The sequence below is a fragment of the Dysidea avara genome, chromosome 1 (genome assembly GCF_963678975.1).
Source record: "Dysidea avara chromosome 1, odDysAvar1.4, whole genome shotgun sequence".
Classification (NCBI taxonomy): Eukaryota; Metazoa; Porifera; class Demospongiae; order Dictyoceratida; family Dysideidae; genus Dysidea; species Dysidea avara.
This window is the reverse complement of record NC_089272.1, coordinates 24,073,734-24,089,742: the sequence shown is the minus strand read 5'-3', so window position 1 is coordinate 24,089,742 and position 16,009 is coordinate 24,073,734. Positions and strand designations below refer to the sequence as shown.

At 38.2% G+C, this 16,009-nt stretch overlaps 1 protein-coding gene across 1 annotated transcript in view; it reads right to left on the bottom strand.

The window, feature by feature from the left end:
- LOC136237452 (uncharacterized) overlaps positions 1-16,009 on the bottom strand; it is a 326,109-nt gene that overhangs the window by 277,399 nt on the left and 32,701 nt on the right. The gene's annotated exons all lie outside the window — the stretch shown is intronic.

The following is a 16,009-nucleotide window of genomic DNA, read 5'->3' as shown; positions in this document are numbered from 1 at the left end:
TTTAGGTGAATGTATTGCCTCCTCCAAGTTTCACTAGGATTTGGCACCAAATTCACCTGAATTGTTGCTATTAAACTTTTTTGCCATTAACCTATATACCATCACAGCCATTTGTGACCGTATCTGTGAAAACCCGACATAATGGCACAAGCCTAACTTTTCAGTATAAGCCATTAATTGAAATGGGTAAAATACTTGTGTAATCAAAAAAAATTGTTAAGTGTTTAAACGCTTTGTTCTTTGCGCAGAAAAGGTCCAATGATAAACACCTAGATATCATCTTATTCACCTACTCAAAAGGGGTTCAAAAATCTTTGTTTCATTGCAGTAGACTAAAGGATACGTAAGTTATGGGCGTTTGTTTACGTCTTGTCGAAACAATTGTGAGCGATCGATTTTTCTTCACTGATTTATCTCTGTATGTGGTGAAGAATGGTAATACAAGACAAAACTTACCCAGTAATGGATTCCCCTATTCATGGCAAACACAGTGAGGTAAGTTGCAACTTAGTATTGCATTGTGTTTGTAAGTTACAGTCATTTTTGTAAGTGCATATAATTTATTTTCCCAATACTTGCTGTACAAATCAATCTTTCTGTTGTTGCTACTTTGTAGGGCTGTAACTCCAAAAGTTGTTGGCATACAAGGCCAAAACGTGGCCATAGCATATACTTGGCTAAGTAGATTATAAATATTCAATAATACAAAAAATTTGAAAATGTGCCATTATGTCAGGTTTTCGCAGATCCGGTAACATTTCTTGGCCGCCACCTAGGATTTGACATCTTTTTTTTACCCTGGCTTCTTTGGAGGCCACACCCTTTTTTAACAGTTGGTTGTTTTTAATTAGATATTACTTCTTTTTGTAATTTCATACCTAAAGCCAGCCTATGGCTACTAGTGCTGGGTGGTATTGAAAAATAGCAAACGGTATACCTTCCACAAAAAGTATCACGGTATTACTAAATATTGCGGTATTAATGGTAAAGCCATCAGTATTAAAGTAACTGCCATTTACCTCAACAAAAGCACCAAATACCCATAGTAGCTCAGCAAACATCAGGTACAAATTACTACAAAAAACCTAAGTTTGGTTAGCTGACTACATCAGCACCTGCCTACAAACATTATCACATGTCTGGTTGCCTTCTAAATATGGGATGAAACAAGACCACAGGGAGTCCATAGCACCCAGAAGCTATGGCGGTATTAAAAAAACAACAGGTGGTATCAAACCAGTATGACTTAAATATCACAGATTACTAACAATACCGGTATATCACCCAGCTCTAATGGCTACCTTTGGGTATTTCTTTTAACTTGTCTTTCTAAGGAATGATGATTATTAAGGAGAAAACTATATTGTTAATTGTTTAGCTATACAAGCACATTTAACAATATTTTGTGTGGATTAATTATTAACTCAATGCGAATACTCTACAGGGCGATGTGTATGTAGCTGAAAGCTTTACAGGGAGAATCATACTGTAGCTGTACTCTTAGACTACATGGTGAACAATTTGTACGTAGTTGAATTTGCCACAGAGTTACTTGTAACATAAATAAACTCTACAGAAAGAATTACAAGATAACTGAACTTTATACAGGGTAGCTTTATTGTAGGTGAACCCTACACAGGGTAACATGTTTCTAGCTAAACTCTTTACAGGGGTAACTTAGTTCTATCTGATCTCTCAATATGGCGAATTGCTTCTAACTGATCCTTCTACAGGGTGATATGTTTCAAGCTGACCTTTTTACAGGGTGATTTGAAATGTAGCTGATCTTTCCACAGAGTGATATGTTTCTAGCTGGTCTCTCTACAGAGTGATTTATTTCTATCTCTTTCGACAAGGTAACTGTTTCAAGCCAAAATCTCCACAGAGTGACTTGTTTCTAACTGATCTCTCTATGGGGTGATTTGTTTCGGGGTGATCTTTCTACAGGGTGATTTAAAATGTAGCTGATCTTTCCACACGGTGACTTGTTTCTAGCTGAATTTTCTACAGGGTAACTTGGATCTATCTGATCTCTCTACAGGGTGAATTGTTTCTAACTGATCCTTTCACAGGATGATATGATTCCAGCTGACATTTCTGCAAGGTGATTTTGAAATGCATCTGATTTTTCTACACAGTGACTTCTTTCTAGCTAATATCTCTATAGGGTAACTAATCTCTTTACTGGGTGAATTGTTTCTGATTGATAGCTGTACAGGGTGATTTGTTTCAAGCTGACTTTTCTACAGGGTGATTTGAAACGCAGCTAGCCTCTCTACAGGATGACATGTTTCTAGGTGACTGCTCTACACAGTGACTTGTTTCTAGCTGATCTCTCTACAGGGTTACTAACTGATCTCTCTACTGGGTGACTTGTTTCTGACTGATCACTGTACAGGGTGATTTGTTTCAAGCTGATTTTTCTACAGGGTGATTTGAAATGTGGTTGATCTCTCTACAGGATGACATGTTTCCAGTTGACCTCTCTACAGGGTGACTTGTTTCTAAGTGACTTGTTTCTAGTTGACCTCTCAACAGTGTGAATTGTTTCTAGCTGATTTCTCTACAAAGTCACTTTTTTTCTAGCTGAACTCTTCTACAGGGTGACATGTTTCTAGCTGAACTCTCTACAGAGTGACTTTACTCTATCTGATCTCTCTAAGGGGTGTTTTATGTCTAACTGATCCTTCTATGGGGTGATTTGTTTCAAGCTGATTTTTCTACAGGGAGATTTTAAATGTAGCTTACCTTTCTACACAGTGACTTGTTTCAAGCTGATCTCTCCACAGGGTGACTTGTTTCTAATTGTTCTCTCTACAAGGTGATTTGTTTCAAGCTGATCTTTCTACAAGGTGACTTGTATCTAGCTGAACTCTCTACAGTGTAGCCTGATCTCTCTACAGGGTGATTTATTTCTAGCTGAACTCTCTACAGGGTGACTTGAAATGCAGTAGAACTCTTTACTTGGTGACTTGATCAAGCCGATCTCTCTACAGGGTGATTTATTTCTGGCTGATCTCTCTACAGGGCGATTTGTTTCTACTGATCTCTATTCATAGTGACTTGCTTATACGTAGTTGCATGAACTCTTTATACACAGTGACTTGTTTCTAGCTGATCTCTTTACAAGGTAGTTTGTTTCTACTGAGCTCTCTACAGGGAAACTTGTTTCTACTGAACTCTCAGCAGGGTGACCTGATCTTTCCACATAGTCATTTAGCTGTCTTTTTCATCCAGCTGATCTTTCCACAGGGTGACTTGTTTCTAGATCTACAAGGAAATTTGTTTCCAGCTGATCTCTCTACAGGATGACTTGCTTCTAGCTGATCTCTCTACAAGGTGATTTGTGTCCAGCTGATCTCTCTACAAGATTATTATGTAGCTGAACTCTCTACTGTGTGACTTGATTAAGCTGATCTCTCTACAGGGTGATTTGTTTCTAGCTGACCTCTCTTCATGGCAACTTGCATTAACTCTGTATACACAGTGACTTGTTTCTAGCAGATCTTTCTGCAGGACAGTTTGTTTCTACTGAACTCTCTGCAGGGTGACTTGAAACATAGTTGAACTTTCTGCAGGGTGACTTGTTTCTAGCTGATCTCTCTTCAGGGTAATTTGTTTCTAGCTGATCTCTCTTCAGATTGATTTGTTTCAAGTTGTTCTTTCTTCAGGGTGATTTCTTTCTGGCTGATCTCTTAAGATCGATTTGAAAAGCAGCTGAACTCTTTGCAGGGTGACTTGTTCCTAGCTGATCTATGTACAGAGTGATTTGTTCCTATTTGATCTCTCACTGGGGGATCTGCTTCTAGCTGATATCTCTTCTGTGTGACTGGTTTTTAGCTGATCTCTCTACAGGGCAGCTTGTTTCTACTGAACTCTCTGCAGGGTGACTTGTTTCTAGCTGATTTCTCTTTGTGTCTAGCTGATCTTTCCACAGGGGTGACTTGTTTCTACCTCTACAAGGTGATTTGTGTTCAGCTGATCTCTCTACAGGATGATTACATAGCTGATCTCTCTACTGGAAGACTTGTTTCTAGCTGATCTCTCTACAAGGTACTGTAACTTGTTTCCAGCTGAATTCTATACAGGGTGACTTGAAATATAGTTGAATTCTCTTTAGGGAGACTGGTTTCTAGATGATCTCTTCACAGGGTAACTTGTTTCTAGCCAATTTCTCTACAGGGTGACTCTTGCTGAATATTCTACAGGGTGACGCAATGTGTCAGTAGTTTAACATTTTGCAGGGTGACTTGATCTTTCTACAAGATGACTTTATTGTAGTTGAGTTGTATACAGAGTGGCTTATAATTGAGTTAAACTCTGTACAGGACATAGTTGAGTGCTTAAATTGAGTAATTTTTTTTAAATTTCTTAGCTGACTGCTTTATTAGGGTGACTGCTAAATTAGAGTACCTCGATCTCACATTTGCTACAATTAGTTGGATTTCATGTTATAACTCTGTTGCTTTAAGTCTGATTCTTCTTCACAGTTGAAGGTCCTTTCCAAGATGATTATTCCATCTGTATACCAAGTTTCAAATAGTCCCCCTGAATCATTTTTCTAGTAGGTGTGGCAAGTGATCGTTCCTTATTAGCTGATCTCGATAGCATAATTGTTACAGACTATTGTTTGTTTGTTTTTTGTTGCAGCTCCTATAGTCTTTAACTCAATTACTTTCGAACCACAAAATGTTTTAGATTCAATAGTTAACCTATTCACGTACCGATTTTCAGCTCCTTCCTATAAGCGGTTCACCCTGTAGGTGTGACAATATATTGGTGTTATTTTTCGTAAATAATTGCTAATAACTCCTTGACTGTTGTATTCCAGCGAAACCTGGTACCGAGATGCACCTTTATACCCCCCTTCTGTGTGCCAAATGTCCAGGTATTCAGATATGGTGCTCATGTTATATGGCAGTTTTTGTAAGTGTGAGAAAAGAAGAAAAATCTAAACCAATACAACTAAGCTGTAAAAAAAGAGTGCTGCCCCAAAAAGGCCAGGGTGAAAAAGGATTTGAAATCAAAGGTGGCAGCCAAGAAATGGCTGTGATGGTAGGTTAATGGCAAAATTTTTAATAACAACAATTCGGGTTAATTTGCAATTCCTCCTCCAAATTTCACTAGGATTCAGCACCTAATTCACTTGGATTATCGTTATTAAACTTTTTACCATTAACCTACCATCACAGCCATTTCTTGGCCACCACCTAGGATTTCATATCTTTTTTTCACCCTGGCTTCTTTGGAGGCTGCGTCCTCTTTTTACAGCTTGGTTGTTTTTCATTAGATATTACTTCATTTTGTAATTTCATACCTAAAGTCAGCCATAGCTTTGGGTATTTCTTTTAACTTGTCTTTTTCTTTTCTATAGGAATGACGATTATTAAGGAGAAAACTATATTGTTTAATTGTTTAGCTATACATGCACATTTAACAATATTTGTGCTGATTAATTATTAACTCAATGCAAATACTCTACAGAGAAATGTGTATGTAGCTAAATGTTTTACAGAGAAAATCATAATGTAGCTGTACTCTTAGACTACATGGTGAACAATGTAGTACAATCTTGTACTACATGCATGGTGAACAAAAACTTTAATAACAACAATTCAGGTGAATTTGCATTGCCTCCTCCTAGGATTTGGCACCAAATTCACCTGAATTGTTGTTATTAAATTTTTTTCCATTAACCTATAGGCATAAGGCTATTATGCTCCAAATATTGAGCATTATGCTTTTGAGCAGTGCTCAAAAAATCGCCTATTATGCTTTTGAGAATTGCCAATTATTCCCAAAATTATGCCACCATAATTAGCTGATAATGCCAGTTTATTGCTGTATCAGACCATTTTCATTGACGTTTAAGCTTCAAACAGTCTTGAAGTCTTTAGCTGGTTGCTGCATTAGAATATTTCATTTCAATATGACTGCTTTATCAGAGTAAATAATATCTAATCCAAAACAGCCAAGTTGTAAAAAAAGAGTGCGGCCCTCAGAAAGGCTATGGTGAAAACAAAAGTGAAATCCAAGGTGGTGGCCAAGAAATGGCTGTGACAGTAGGTTAATGGTAAAAAATTTAATAACAACAATTCAGGTGAATTTTGTGCCAAGACCAAGCGGCACCAAATTCACCTGAAATGTTGTTATTAATTTTTTACCATTATCCTACCGTCACAGCCATTTCTTGGCCGCCACCTTGAATTTCACATCTTTTTCACCACAGCCTTTCTGAGGGCCACACACTTTTTTTACAGCTTGGCTGTTTTTGATTAGATTTCATTTCTTTTTGTATTTGCATACCCCAAAGCCGGCCTATGGCCGGCTTTAGGGCTTTTTAACCTATCATTTTTTTCTTTACCAAAGGAAGAAGAAAAGATGAAGCAGGTGATTTCTTTGTAGCTGAACTCTCTACAAAGTGATCCTTCTAGCTGATCTCTCTACTGGATGACTTGTTTGTAGCTGAACTCTCTACAAGGTAACTTCTTCTAGCTGATCTTTCTAGAGGCCATTTTTTTTTTGTAGCTGAATTCTCTACAGGGCGATTTGTTTGCAGCTGAACTCTCTACATGGTAGTTTCTTTGTAGCTGAACTCTCTACAATGTAATTCTTCTAGCTGAACTCTCTACAGGGTGACTTGTATCTACCTGATCTCTCTACAGGGTTACTTCTTTCTAGCTGAACTCTTTACAGGTGATTTGTTAGCAGCTGAATTCTTACATGGTGGTTTCTTTGTAGCTGAACTCTCTACAAGGTGACTTCTTCTAGCTGATCTTTCTAGAGGGCGATTTGTTTGTAGCTGAATTCTCTATAGGGCGATTTGTTTGCAGCTGAACTCTCTACATGGTAGTTTCTTTGTAGTTGAACCCTCTACAATGTAATTCTTCTAGCTGAACTCTCTACAGGGTGACTTGTTTCTAGCTGATCTCTCTACAGGGTTACTTCTTTCTAGCTGAACTCTTTACAGGTGATTTGTTTGCAGCTGAATTCTTACATGGTGGCTTCTTTGTACCTGAACTCTCTACAAGGTGACTTCTTCTAGCTGATCTCTCTACAGGATGACTTGTTTCTAACTTAACTCTCTACAGGGTGTTCTGTTCGTAGCGGAACTTTCTACTGGGGGATTTGTTTGCAGCTGAACTCTCTACACGATAGTTTCTTTGTAACTGAACTCTCTACAAGGTAACTTCTTCTAGCTGATCTCTCTACAGGGAAATTTGTTTGCAACTGAATTCTCTACAGGGTGATTTGTTTGCAGCTGAACTCTCTACATGATGGTTTCTTTGTAGCTGAACTCTCTATTAGGTACCTTCTTCTAGCTGATCTGACTACAGGGTGACTTGTTTGTAGCTGAACTCCGTACAGAATAACTCGCAATGTAATATAATTCTATAATGGAGTAAGTTATAAACGTAGCTGAATGCTCTATTGGGGTGACTGTTCTATTAGAGTATCTCGATCTCGTATATGCTACACGTAGTTGGTTTTGAAATCATAACTCAGTGGTTTGTACTCCGATTCTTCTGTACTACTGCAAAGACTTTCTATGATAATTATTCCAGCTTCACACCGATTTTCAGCTTACTGCTCTAAGCGTTTTGCCTGGTAGGCGTGAAAACTAATAGTTTTTTTATTCATAAAAATCGATCGCGTAATTTTGACAGGTTGGGTTTTGTGTCATATCTCGATGGCCTTTAACTGGATTCCTTTCAAATCACAAAAAGGCACTCCTATGATAGTTACTCCATGTACAAAGCAATTAAAGAAAATAAAAAATAAAAATAAATTTTCAGCTCATTCCTTTAAGCGGTTTACCCTGTGGGCGTGACAGACCTTCGGCCTAATTTTATGCAAATGATCGATCATAACTCCGTGAATGATCATCGGATTCCTTCCAATCTTGGTAAAAACGAAGAAAAAACCCAAACTGTGGCCATTCGTATCTCGGAAATGGCTGGAGCGATTTTCTTCAAATGTTGAATGTGGACTCCCATACCTAGCCGGCACTTCTGTAGCAACTTTGGTTTCAATCGGATAAGGAATCACGGAGCTACAAAGGTGTGAAAATCGCGCTTACTTTCTTCTTGTAAATATACTCACGGTGTGGCGCGCCGGCTTCTTGGGCCGCATGACACACTACCGTGTGTCTTGATTCAGTGACTGTTCTATTAGAGTATCTCAATCTTTTTTAATGGAATTGTGCAATCTGCAGATTTTCCTACTGTTAAAGCTTTAAAATCACCTGAAAATGCTAGCATAATTCTTGATTCCCACACGTACCTATTATGCCCGAAATTATGCCGGCGTAATCGCCGCATCCCTATTAACCTACCATCACAGCCATTTCTTGGCCGTCACCTTGCATTTCGCATCCTTTTTCACCCTGGCCTTTTTGGGGGCCATACACCTTTTTGGGGGCCATACCCTGGCCCGGGCCTTTATACTCTGGCCTTTTTTGGGGCCATACACTCTTTTTTTTACAGCTTAACTGTTTTGGTTTAGATATCACTTGTTTTTGTTTTGCAAGCCACAAAGCCAGCCATAAACTGGCTTTGGTGCTTCCTTTTAACTTATTGTTTTCTTCACTGCAGGAATTGTGGAACAAAAGAAGCAATTGTGTGTACACCTTTATGTCAGATTAAATATTGTACAGTTAACACTGAATGATATTCACATACGTAATAAGGTGACATCTTAAATAACTGAACTGCAGCTGAAACTCTCATCTCATTGTTTCTAGCTGAACTCTCTACATGGTGATTTGTTTCCAGCACATATTTCTACAGGGTGATTTGTTTGTAGCTGATCCCTATCTAGGGTAACTTGTTTCTAGCTGATATCTCTACTGGGTGACTTGTTTCTAGCTGATCTTTCTACAAAGTGATTTGTTTGTAGCTGATCTCTCTACAGGGTGACTTGTTTCTATATGAACTCTCTACTGGGTGACTTGTTCCTAACCGATCTCTCTACATGGTGATTTGTTTCCAGCACATATTTCTACTGGGTGATTTGTTTGTAACTGATCTCTATACAGGTTACTTGTTTCTAGCTGATCTCTCTTCAGGGTCACTGTTCTATTAGGATGACTGCTTTGTTAGGATGACTGTTCTATTAGAGTATCTCGATCTTGCACATGCTATACACACCAAGTTGGATTTTGTATTATAACTTTGTGGCTTTAAGTCTGATTCTTCTATACCATTGAAGAGCCTTTCTAAGATAATTACTCCATCTGTACAGTGATATCTCTCTACAGGGTGATTTGTTTGTAGCTGAACTCCCTTCATGATGGTTTCTTTGTAGCTGAACTCTCTACAAGGTAACTTCTTCTAACTGAACTCTCTACAGGGAGATTTGTTTGCAGCTGAACTCTCTTCATGATGGTTTCTTTGTAGCTGAACTCTCTACAAGGTAACTTCTTCTAGCTGAACTCCCTACATGGTGGTTTCTTTGTAGCTGAACTCTCTACAGGTGATTTGTTTGCAGCTGAACTCTCCACATGATGGTTTCTTTAAATTTGTAGCTGAACTCTCTACAAGGTAACTTCTTCTAGCTGATCTCTCTACAGGGTGATTTGTTTGTAGCTCAACTATCTACAAGATAATTTCTTCTAGCTGATCTCTCTACAGGGTAATTTGTTTGTAGCTGAATTCTGTACAGGTGATTTGTTTGCAGCTGAGCTCTTTACAGAATGTTTTCTTTGTAGCTGAATTCTCTACAAGGTAACTTCTTCTAACTAAACTCTCTACAGGGAGATTTGTTTGTAGCTGAACTCTTTACAGAATGGTTTCTTTGTAGCTGAGCTCTCTACAAGGTATAGTTTCTTCTAGCTGATGTCTCCACAAGGTCACTAGTTTGTAGCTGAATTCTGTACAGGTGATTTGTTTGCAGCTGAGCTCTAAACAGAATGGTTTCTATGTAGCTGAACTCTTTACAAGGTAATTTCTTCTACCTGATGTCTCTACAGGGTCACTAGTTTGTAAATGAATTCTCTACATGGTGGTTTCTTTGTAACTGAACTCTCTTCGAGGTAACTTCTTCTAGCTGATCTTTCTATAGGGTGACTTGTTTGTAGTGGAATTCTGTAAAGGTGATTTTTTTTGCAGCTGAGCTCTTTACAGAATGGTTTCTTTGTAGCTGAACTCTTTACAAGGTAACTTCTTCTAGCTGATGTCTCTACAGGGTTACTAGTTTGTAAACGAATTCTCTACATGGTGGTTTCTTTGTAACTGAACTCTCTACAAGGAAACTTCTCCTAGCTGATCTCTCTACAGGGAGATTTCTTTGTAGCTGAACTCTCTACAGGTGATTTGTTTGCAGCTGAACTCTCTAAATGATGGTTTCTTTGTAGCTGAACTCTCTACAAGTTAACTTCTTCTATCTGATCTCTCTACAGGGTGATTTGTTTGTAGCTGAACTCTCTACATTGTGGTTTCTTTGTAGCTGAATTCTACAAGGTGATTTCTTCTAGCTGAATTATCTCTTTCTATAGTTGCATGAATTCCCTACAAGGTAACTTCTTCTAGCTGATCTCTCTACAGGGTGAATTGTTTGTGGCTGATCTCTCTACAGGGTGACTTGTTTCTAGCTGATCTCTATACAGGTTACTTGTTTCTACCTGATCTCTTGAATTCTCTTCGGGTGACTGCTCTATTAGGATGACTGCTCTATTAGGATGACTGCTCTATTAGAGTATCTCGATCTCGCACTTGCTACACCAAGTTGGATTTCGTGTTATAACTCCGTGGCTTTAAGTCAGATTCTTCTACACCATTGTAGAGCCTTTCTAAGATGATAACTCTATCTGTACAGCGATTTTTAAAGCATTACCCCAAGCGGTTTACCTGGTAGGCGTGGCAAGCAGTCGTTTTTTATTAGCTAATCTCGATTGCATAATTGTTACACACTGTTGGTTTTTTCGTTGTATCTTCCTGGTTTTTAGCTCGATTTCTTTCAAACCACAAAAGGTTTGAGGTTCAATAGTTAACCTATTCACCCACCGATTTTCAGCTTCTTCCCATACGCGGTTTACCCTGTAGGCGTGACAACATATTGGTGTTATTTTTCGTGAATAATCGCTCATAACTCTTTGCCTGTTTATCGTATTCCAGCCAAAGTTGGTACAGAGATGCGCCTTTATACCCCCCTTCTGTGTGCCAAATTTCAAGGCGATCGGATATGGCGTTCGCGTTTTATAGCAGTTTTTGTAAGTGTGCAAAAAGAGGAAGAAAAATAAGAAGAAAGAAAAAAAAACTAAGAAACTAAGCCAATTTTTGAAGTCACATATTTTGGGAACGCTTGAAGCGATTTCGCTCAAATTTGGAATGTGGAGTGCTGAAGGTGGAGGGAGTGTCCACAGCAAAAATCGTCTTGTTTCATCAAGGCAGCACAGAGCTACGGAGGTGAGAAAATTGCGTTTTCTTTCTTCCTGTCAATATACTCACGGGTGTTACGCGCCGGCTTCTTGGGCCGCACGACACACTACCGTGTGTCTTGATTTCATAGAGACATCAGAGAGGCAGTATTCAAACTATGAAGTTTCATAACCACACAAGTTAAAGGTAATACTAGTAAAAAAAACTTATAAATACATTTTACATTTTATATAGTTGACAAGCACAAGTAGGCTGGTTTTGACACCTCAAGGCTGTCTGGTGTTAGTCTTGAGGCACAATAAATTATCAACAAATAATGCTGGCTTTGTAAGGGTGCTTTCTGGTATTATTCAGACACAGTATTTATGGCTTTAAAGACCTGTCACATATTGGATTACACAACAACCTTTACCACATTACATCACAAACACAGCTTTGTGGTTCACATTGTGTAAGCAAAATCACGATAATCAAGTTCCTTGCTCTATAATGAGCAATTTGATATTTTAAAATGAAGTAGGGATTCATGCAATAAATAAAAAGTAGTGAACAAGAGATGATTGATGGTATTGTAGCATAGCTCCATGAGAAGTCTTTACTTTGGCATTGAACAAAATAATTGCTATAGCTATGTGCCAATGTAAGGACTTTCCCACAGAGCTATGCTGTAATACCATCATTTATCTCTTTTTTTCACTACTTTTATTGCATGAATCCCTAAATCATTCTTAAATTAAGTTTTTTTTAAATACTAGCTTGTTTAGTTATTTGTTGTAGCACAGTGAACTTGTGACTGTTCTATTAGAATATCGTACATGACTGTTATATTAGAGTAACTGTTGTACTAAAGTGTCTAATCAAAAAACAGCCAAACTGTAAAAAAGGGTGTGGCCTCCAAAAAAGCCAGGGTAAAAAAGATGTGAAATCAAAGGTGGCAGCCAAGAAATGGCTGTGATGGTAGGTTAATCGCAAAAATTTTAATAACGACGATTCGGGTGAATTTGTGTTGCCTCTTCCAAGTTTCACTAGGATTCGGCACCAAATTCACCTGAATTGTTGCCATTAGATTTTTTACCATTTACCTACCATCACAGCCATTTCTTGGCTGCCACCTTTGATTTCCCATCTTTTTTACCTTAGCTTTTTTGGAGGCCACACCCTTTTTTACAGCTTGCTGTTTTTGATTAGATATCACTTCTTTTTGTATATTCATACCTAAAGCCAGCCTATGGTCAGCTTTAGGTATTTATTTTTTTAACTTGTCTTTTTCTTCACCATAGAAAGCAGATTATTATGAAGAAGATTTAAATAATTTGTTTAGCTACATGCACATTTAGGCAATGGTGTTGATTTATCATAAAGATAAGTCGCAGCTGAATACTCTACAGGGAAATGTGTATGTAGCTGAAAGTTCTACAGGAAAGTAACTGTACTCTTTGACTACATGGTGAATGGTTTGTAGTTGAACTCACCACAGGGTGGCTTATTTCTAGCTGAAACACTATATAAAATGTAGATGAATTCTCTCTTGTTTCTAACTGATCTCTCTATAGGGTGGTCTGTTTCTTATCTAGGTGACATTTCTACAGGGTGACTTGTTTCAAGCTGAGCTTTCTACAGGGTGATAGCCAATTTTTCTACAAGGTGAGTTATTTTTAGCCGATCTCTACAGGGTGAATTATTGTGTCTAGCTGATCTTTCTACAGGGTGACTTGTTTCTAGCTGATCTCTACAGGGTAACTTGTTTCTAGCTACACTCTCCACAGGGTGACTTGAAATGTAGTTGAACTCCCTTCTGGGTGACTTGATCAAGCTAATCTCTCTACAGGGAAATTTGTTTCTAGCTGATCTCTCTACAGGGCTGCTTGTTTCTACTGAGCTCTCTACAGGGTGACTTGAAAAATAGTTTAATTCTTTACAGGTAACAGGGTAACTTGCCTAACTGATCTCTCTACAGGGGGATCTGTTTCTAACTGAATACTGTACAAGGTGATGTATTTCTAGCTGATCTTTCTACTGAGAGAGTTTTCCATAGCTGGGGTGACTTGAAAAGTAGTTGGACGCTTACAGGGTAACTTGATCACGCTGATCTCTCTACAGGGTGCTTGTTCCTGCTGATCTCTCTCTTTAGAGTGATTTTTCTAGCTGATTTTCTACAGCGTGATTTGATCTGACTTATTTCTAACTGAACTCACAGAGAACAGCCAATGAAAATGCAATGGTAAACCATGAAATTTCATGTAGTTTTCATGGACACTGCCGATGAAAATTTAACGAATTATGGACACTGCTTATGAAAATTTGACAAGTAATGGCCACTGAAAACATGAAATAATTAGTCGGTGAATTCATGTCCATGAAATTACTTTCATGGCACTTTATGGGAATTATTTTACTATTCATGGATAACCCATAGGTATTTCATGGCACTGTTCTCTGGTAGTACTACACGGTGACTTCATTCTATCTGATCTCTGTACAGGATGACTTGTTTCTAGCTAATCTTTCAATAGAGTCATTTGTTTCAAGCTGAGATGATTTGTTCCTTGCTGATCTTTCTACAGGGTGAATTGTTTCTAACTGATCCTTCTACAGGGTGATTCGCTTCAAGCTGATCTTTCTAGAAGGTAATTGAAATATAGCTAATCTCGCTACAGGGTGACTTGTTTCTAGCTGATCTTTATACAGGTGAGCTGATTTCTGTACAGGGTGACTTCTTACTGACTGAACTCTCTACAGGGTGACTTTTTTCTACCAGATCTCTCTACAGGGTGATTTGTGTTGAGCTGATCTCTCTACAGGTTGATTTCTTTCTAGCTGATCTCTACAGGGTGAATTGTTTCTAGCTGATTTCTCTACAGTGTTCAGCTGAACTCTCTACAGGGTGACTTGTTTCTGGCTGATCTCTCTACAAGGTGATTTGTTTCTAGCCGATATCTACAGGGTGAATTGTTTCTAGCTGACTTCTCTACAAGGTTACTTGTTACTTGCTGTACTCTATACAGGGTGATTTGTTTCTAGCTGATCTCTCTACAGGGTGATTTGTTTCGAGCTGATCTCTCTACAAAGTGATTTGTGTGATTTGTTTCCAGCTGATCTCTTTTCATGATGACTTACTTATATAGCTGCATGAACTCTCAGTACATAGTGGACTTGTTTCTAGCTGATATCTCTACAGGGCGGCTTGTTTCTACTAAACTTTCCATAGGCTGACTTGAAACATAGCTGAACTCTCTGCATGATGACTCGTTTCTAGTTGATCTCTCTACAGAGTGATTTGTTTCCAGCTGATTTCTCTAGTTAGAGATTTGCTTCTAGCTGATCTCTCTACTGACAGTCAGTTTGACTTGTTTCTAGCTGATCTTTGTACAGGATGATTTGTTCTAGCTGATCTCTGTTTGCTTTTAGCTGATCTTTTCCACAGGGTGACTTGTTTTTAACTCTACAAGGTAATTTGTTTTCAGCTGATCTCTCTACAGGATGCCTTGTTTCTAGCTGATTTATCTACAAGGTGATTTGTTTCCAGCTGGTCTCTCTACATGATGATTATGTAGCTGATCTTTCTACAGGGTGATTTGTTTCTAGCTGATCTCTCTACAAGGTAACTTGTAGCCAGCTGAACTCTCAACAGGGTGACTTGAATTATAGTTGAATACTCAACAGGGTGACTGGTTTCTAGCTGAATACTCTACTGGGTGATTTGAAATGTGGTTTAACAATTGTTGACTTGTTTCTAGCTGAACTCTCTACAGGGTGACCTTTTCTTAGTTAATCTCCATGCATACGCAGTGGCTTATAACGGTGTTAAGTTCTCTACAATACATAGATGAATGCTTTAAGAAGTAAGTATTTGATTCTTAGCTGACTGCTTTATTAGAGTATCTCGAGCGCGCACTTGTTACACTTTCATAGTGTAACTCATTAGTTTTTCATCTAATCCCTTGTAAACTACTGAAAAATCAGTCTAAAATAATTATTCTACCTCTTTACCTATTTTTCATTAACTATTTTCCTGGAAAGCATGATAAGTAATACTAAAAACTCGATCACATGATTTTTACACACAGTTGTCGTTTATGTTATAACTCCATGATTGTTAGTGCGATTTCTTTCAAACCACAAAAGGTTTGCACTACGATAGTTGCTCCATCTACAGACTGATTTTCAAGTTATTCTGTTACGCGGTTTACCTTGGAGGCGTGACAACAAATCACCTTTGGAATTTTGAAAATTCGCGCATTACTCCCTTGTTCTTTCTCTAATCTCTACCAAGATTGGATTGCAAATGTACAGTATTATGCTCTTACTGCTCTCCAAATTTTAAGTATATTGACCAAAGCACGCACAAATTATTACGATTTTTCTAAAGTGTGCGAGAAGAAAACGATTAAGAAGAAAAATACAAAGAAAATAAGACGAACTTTGAAGGCATGTATCTCAGTGATGTATGGGCGGATTCACCTCAAATTTGGAATAGGAAGTACTCTACCCCGTAGGAGTTTTCACATTAAAAATGGTTAATTTCCGTCCAGCCATTATCAAGCTATGATTGCGTGAAAACGGCATTTTCTTGGTTCCTGTAAAATACACACTTGTCTGTCTCGCGCCCGCACTGGCTGTACTTGTCGTGC